This window comes from Leucoraja erinacea, unplaced genomic scaffold (assembly GCF_028641065.1).
Source record: "Leucoraja erinacea ecotype New England unplaced genomic scaffold, Leri_hhj_1 Leri_1167S, whole genome shotgun sequence".
NCBI classification, from domain to species: domain Eukaryota; kingdom Metazoa; phylum Chordata; class Chondrichthyes; order Rajiformes; family Rajidae; genus Leucoraja; species Leucoraja erinaceus.
The window spans coordinates 32,749-39,900 of NW_026575415.1; the positions used below are offsets into that span (position 1 = coordinate 32,749).

General features: G+C 43.4%; 1 long non-coding RNA gene across 1 annotated transcript; it reads left to right on the forward strand.

Moving 5' to 3' along the window:
• The first annotated feature begins 911 nt into the window (after positions 1 to 911).
• Positions 912 to 6,099, forward strand: LOC129715406 (uncharacterized). Its single transcript, XR_008726496.1, has 3 exons — positions 912 to 4,181; positions 4,279 to 4,444; positions 5,705 to 6,099. It is a non-coding gene; the product is annotated as an uncharacterized LOC129715406 (long non-coding RNA).
• The last annotated feature ends 1,053 nt before the right edge of the window (positions 6,100 to 7,152 follow it).

Here is a 7,152-nt window from a genome sequence, read left to right on the forward strand (position 1 = left end):
CGAAGTGGATTAAAGTGCAAGAAAGCCTTCAAAGTCCCGCTGATGTGCTGGAACACAAAGAAGGCCCCCAGGGACCAACTCCAACTAAAAGATACAAAGTCTGAATTTATGAAAATCTATCTGTATGGACTTTAATTAATTTAATTGCACCATTTTATAATGTGAATAAATAAATAAATAAATAAATTCATTCATTCATTCCTTATTCATGCATTCACTCAAACATTCACTCATTCATTCATTCACTCACTCACTCGTTCATGAAATTAAGGGCCTAAACTATAACACAGTCAATTAAACATTGTCACTAATGCCAGCCTCTTGTAGATTAATAAGTCTTTAACAGCTAATCTCGGAGCTGCCTGTGAAAACTTACCGGGAAAAAGTGCTCCAACCGTGGGGCCTAGGTGCTCGCGGTAAAGTGAAGCCGCGGTCTCAATTAATAAGCGGCCGATTCCGATTCGCGATCGCGGAGCAGCAGCGGATCATCTCCGCGGGGGGGGGGGGGGGGGAGGCTGTACATAATGCCGTCTGTAGCGGTCGTTTTCAGACCCTGATAACGGGAGAAAAATGGAGGGATATCGATCGCTCTTTACCGCGAGTACCAGGTCCTGCGGTCGGAACACTTTTTCCCGGTAAGTTTTCGCAGGCAGCTCCGAGATTAGTTGTTAAAGACTTATTACTCTACAACAAGCCGGCATTAGTGACAATGTTTAATTGACTATGTTATAGTTTAGGCCCTTAATTTCATGAATGAATGAATTTAATTTATTCACATTATAAAATGGTGCTATTAAATTAATTAAAGTCCGTACAGATAGATGTTCATAAATTCAGACTTTAATCTTACCTTTTAGTTAGAGTTCACGGGGGCCTTATTTGTGTTCCAGAACATCAGCAGGGAATATGAAGGCTTGCTTGCACTTTAATCCACTTCGCAGCACTTTCTTCATCCTTTTTAATGCTTTTCCCACTAAATACAATTAACCTGCTGCAAGTTTCCACCACATTTATTCCACAGAACAACACATGGGAATCTCCAGTAAAACAGGCATCTGTGAAGCCCCCTCAGCCATTTTGTGTGCTAGCCTGAAACAATTGGCCAACTGCCATCAACTCAATGTTAAATGTGCTTTGATTGGACTAAAAAATTCCCGCCATTTTTCCGTTTTTTCTCTAATTTAATAAAAATGTGCAAGTCTTCTTCACATCGAGTTTCAGGGGTGATTTATATAAATATTTTTACACAACATGTGAAAATTTCATGTAGTTTGGTGACTTGGGTCACGAAATTGCAGAATAAAGCTCCTCGGCCCACAGCCTAATAGGGCAGCGCGGTGACACGAGAAGTACTTCTGTCGCCTAGTTCCGGTGACCGGGTTCGATCCTGACCTCGGGTGGTGCCCGTGTGGCTCACGCCTTCTCCCTGTGACCGCTTCGGATTCCCAACACACTTTGCTTCAATGGCCAATCGGTGACCATTATAATCCCTGGGAAAGTGGGTGGTGGACAGATAAATGGGAATTAATGGTCATGTTAAAAGGAATAGGCAGCAGGGAATTGTATTGATGAGTTTCACGTTACCCTCACGAGATTTCAGAAGCATTTAGACAAAATGTCTAAATGTCTAAATGCTTCTGAAGTCTGAAGAACGGTCTAGACCCAAAACGTTGCCTATTCCTTCTCTCAATAGATGCTGCCTCATCTGCTGAGTTCATGCAGCATTTTTGTCTACCTTAGACAAATTATTGAATCAGTGACATTATATATTGATCTTCACCTTTTATTTCACAGGAACAGTCACACAACCTTCAGTCCAAGATCACAGCAGATATCTGGGAGGAAGAGAAGAAGATTCTAAATACAATGGAGAAAAATCTTGGAAAGATTCATGAGAATTTAAATTTCATTCAGGAGGAACTCCTAAAGTTGCAGCAACAGATGGATCAAAAAGACAGTGTGGTGTTTCTGAAGGTGAGGGGTTACACTACAGTTTGGTGAAGTGAAAGTGCAGTCACAAAATGGTGGGTGACATTTCAGAAATAAATGCGCATTTACCAGTAATTCGGAACTGAGTAAATACCATATAACCATATAACCATATAACAATTACAGCACGGAAACATGCCATCTCGGCCCTACAAGTCCGTGCCGAACAAATTTTTTTCCCCTTAGTCCCACCTGCCTGCACTCATACCATCACTCTCCATTCCCTTCTCATCCATATGCCTATCCAATTTATTTTTAAATGATACCAATGAACCTGCCTCCACCACTTCCACTGGAAGCTCATTCCACACCGCTACCACTCTCTGAGTAAAGAAGTTCCCCCTCATATTACCCCTAAACTTCTGTCCCTTAATTCTAGGTCATGTCCTCTTGTTTGAATCTTCCCTATTCTCAAAGGGAAAAGCTTGTCCACATCAACTCTGTCTATCCCTCTCATCATTTTAAAGACCTCTATCAGGTCCCCCCTTAACCTTCTGCGCTCCAGAGAATAAAGACCTAACTTATTCAACCTATCTCTTTAACTTAGTTGTTGAAACCCAAGCAACATTCTAGTAAATCTCCTCTGTACTCTCTCTATTTTGTTGACATCCTTCCTATAATTGGGCGACCAAAATTGTACACCATACTCCAGATTTGGTCTCACCAATGCCTTGTACAATTTTAACATTACATCCCAGCTTCTATACTCCATGCTCTGATTTATAAAGGCTAGCATACCAAAAGCTTTCTTTACCACCCTATCTATATGAGATTCCACCTTCAAGGAGCTATGCACGGTTATACCCAGATCCCTCTGTTCAACTGCATTCTTCAATTCCCTACCATTCACCATGTACGTCCTATTTTGATTTGTTCTGCCAAGGTGTAGCACCTCACATTTATCAGCATTAAACTCCATCTGCCATCGTTCAGCCCATTTTTCCAAATGGACTAAATCACTCTATAGACTTTGGAAATCCTCTTCATTATCCACAACACCCCATATCTTGGTATCATCTGCATACTTACTAATCCAATTTACCACACCTTCATCCAGATCATTGATGTACATGACAAACAACAAAGGACCCAACACAGATCCCTGAGGCACCCCACTAGTCACCTGCCTCCAACCCGATAAACAGCCATCCACGAATGTTCCCTCTGTTCCAGCTGTTGTTGTTCAGAAACTAATTGGCCTCCCGCTGAATCTATGGGATCTCAGGACTGTCTGGCCGTAATGTAGAGAGGTGCTTATATTATGTGGAGTTTAGAACAATGACAGGTGATCCTATATCTGATCCCAAGGACCACGAATGGGCAGAGGGCAGTGAATATCTGAGATTCTCCAAGAGACTGTGAGACGTTTTACATGTTAGACATATATTAAACCAGAGGAGAATACACTTTAAAAAAATCAGGGAATTGTAATAGAATGGAATGAGGCAAAGAGGAGGAGTTCATTCCTGGGCTCGATCAGCCATGGCCACATTAACATTGAAATTAAGAACGTGGCGCACACATCAGATCGATCATCTACATCTGAATGACATCCCATTCTACATCATAGACAGGCCATTTGGCCCATCCTATCCAGTCAAGTTTTCTGCTCCATTCATCATCCCTCCCATCTACTCTGCACACCCGGTAACAATACCCCAAATTCCAGCCCTAATGTGTTTATCCCGCTTGCACTTAAATTTAGCTGTGCTGTTGGCTTCAGTCTGTCCAATGCAAATGAGGTCCATGTTCTCATGACTGCATTCCTTTCGATATTTATTGAAAACAATGTTACATGTCAACTTTGATTATTGGTCTCCCCTTCAATTTGAGATATTATTTCATCCCCACCCATTTAAATCCATCGATAATCTTAAATTCTGTCTCATCCTTCCTGACATCTTCTCCAGATGAAATCCCACGACCTGCCCAGTCTTTTCATTAAGTTCCATCCTCTCAGTTATGGCGTCATTCTCATGAATATTCCTTGTGCTTTCCCCCACCGCTCTACATCTCTGCGCAATATCCGCTTTCTGTCTGCATGACAGTGGTGATTAGAGTTAGTAAATGGGAAATAGCAGAGGGTTGTAGAAATTTGGTGAAATTCCCGCTGTCGGGATGAGGACGGTTCATCTCAGTCAATTGAGATTTGTGTTTTATTTCTTTCATGGGGAAGCTGGTCGTAAGCGAAGGTAGGACATTGTCTTGACAAAAACATTGTAAATTTTGGTGGAACATCTCAAAACTCTTCGAATGCTCGGTTTATAACCAGCGGTTAAATATTTCCAGGGTTCGTGATGAAGCCAAACCACTGTCGGTGGTAGATGAAGCCTTGCTGATTGAAAAGTTTCATTGCCCTGTTTCGTACAACACGGCATTCAAAGAACTATCTGATGACTTCAAGTCCTACCCTTCATTACAGTTTGGGGAAGGGAAAGTGTGCAGTCACAAAATGGTGGGTGACATTTCAGAAATAAAAGCTGCATTTACCAGTAATTCGGAATTGAGTAAATTCCCTCTGTTCCAGCTGTTGTTGTTCAGAAAACTAATTGGCCTCCCGCAGAATCTATGGGATCTCATGGCTGTCTGGCCGGAATGTAGAGAGGTGTTTATATTACGTGGAGTTTAGAAGAATGACAGGTGATCCTGTATCTGATCCCAAGGACCACGAATGGGCAGAGGGCAGTGAATATCTGGGAATCTCCAACCAAGAAACTCTGAGAGGTTTTACATGTTAGACATATTTTAAACCAGAGGAGGGTGCTATAGGTGTTCAAGAAGGAACTGCAGATGCTGGAAGATCGAAGGTACACAAAAATGCTGGAGAAACTCAGCGGGTGCAGCAACATCTATGGAGCAGCATCTAAGGAACCCTTCAGTCTGAAGAAGGGTTTCGGCCCGAAATGTCGCCTATTTCCTTCGTTCCATAGATGCTGCTGCACCCGCTGAGTTTCTCCAGCATTTTTGTGTACCGAGGGTGCTATAGGAGGACTTTTAAAATTGAAATCTAGAACGTGGCGTACACTTCAGATTGATCATCTATATCCGGTTCCCTTCAGCAGTGGGTGGTCACCTTGGGGGAATTTGCACTGTTTTGTCCACCTTGTTTCACCAACGAATGACATCCCATTCTACATCATAGACAGGCCATCTGGCCCATCCTATCCAGTCTAAGATTTCTGCTCCTCTCACATCCCTCCCATCTACTCTCCACACCCGGTAACAATACCCCAAATTCCAGCCTTAATGTTTTTATCCCGCTTGCACTTCAGTCTCTCCAATGCTAGTGAGGTCCATGGTCTCATGACTGCATTCCTTTCGGTATTTATTGAAAATTTACATTAAATTTCAACTGATTATTGGTCTCCCCTTCGATTTGAGATTATTTCATCCCCACCCATTTAAATCCACCGATAAACTTAAATTCCCTCTCATCATTCCTGTCATCTTCTCCAGATTAAACCCCACAACCTGCCCAGTCTTTTCATTAAGTTCCATCCTCTCATTTATGGCGTCATTCTCATGAACATTCCTTGTGCTTTCCCCCATCGTTCTACATCTCCACGCAATATCCGCTTTCTCTCTGCATGACAGCGGCGATAAGAGTTGGGAAATGGGAATTATCAGAGTGTTGTAGAAATTTGGGGAAATTCCCGCTGTCGGGATGAGGACGGTCCATCTCAATCAATTGAGATTTATGTTTTATTTATTCCAGGAGAAAACTGGGCGCAAGCGAAGGTAGGACATTGTCATGACGGTAACATTGTAAGTTGTGCAGGCAGGTGGGACTAAGGGAAAAAAGTTGTTCGGCACGGACTTGTAAGGCCGAGATGGCCTCTTTCCGTGCTGTAATTGTTATATGGTTATATGGTTATAAGTTTTGGTGGAGCATCTCTAAACATTTCTAATGCTCAGTTTATAACCAGTTGTTAAATATTTCCAGGGTTCGTAATAAAGCCAAACCACTGTCGGTGATAGATGACGCCTTGCCGAATGAAAAGTTCCATTGTGCTGTTTCGTTCAACACAACACTGAAAGAAATATCTGATGACTTCAAGCAAGGTAAAGCTTACACTCTTCCATTATTCCTGTTTCTGATATCTTTAAGCCTTACACCTGACACCAGACACCTTATCATTTCCCAGCTCCACAAATCCTGGTTATACCTTCTCCCCAAAATTCATAAACACAACTGTGTCCCCTCCTGTCCCACTTAAATGATTTCCACCTACCTCAACTCCATCCTATTCCCCCCGGGTCCATCCTGTATCGACCTATGTTCGGGATACCTCACATGCCCTTCGTCACTTTAATGACTTCCACATTCAGAGCTCCCACCCCCTCATCTTTACAATGGACGTTCAGTCACTCTACACCTCCATTTCCCACCAGGAAGGACTTAAAGCCTCCCATTTCTTCCTCGACCGCAGAACCATCCAATTTCCCTCTACTACCACCAGTCCGCCTAGCGGAGCTGGTTCTCACTCTTAATAACTTCTCCTTCGAATCCTCCAAGTTCAAGGCCCTATCCCTGAACTCTATCTCCATTACATTGATGATTGCATCGGTGCTACCTCCTGCACCCATGCAGAACTCGTGGACCATCAACTCAACCACCAATTTCCATCCTGCAATCAAATTTACTTGGATCATCACCAACACCTTCCTCCCCTTTCTTGATCTCAGAGTCTCCATCACAGGAAATAGACTATCGATAGACGTCTATTACAAACCCACTGACTCCGACAACTATCACGACTACACTTCTCCCCACCCTGCTTCCTGCAAAGACTCCATCCCGCACTCCCAATTCCTCCATCTACACTACATCTGCGCCCAAGATGAGGTGTTCCATACCAGGACATCCGAGTTGTCCTAATTCTTTAGGAAACGGGGGTTCACTCTCCTATCATAGATGAGGCCCACACTCGTGTCTTCTCGATACCCCGCAGCTCTGCCCTTGTTCTCCTTCCCCCTAGTCACAACATAGACAGAGTCCCCCTTTCACCAGATCAGCCGCCACACAGAGCACATAATCCTCCAAAATTCCCGCCACCTCCAACGGGATCCCACCACTAGCCACATTTTCCCATCTCGTGGCGCGCTTTAGCCACGCTGCCGCGCTTTAGCTGCCGCTGCTCTCTCTTCTCATTGTGTTTCTTT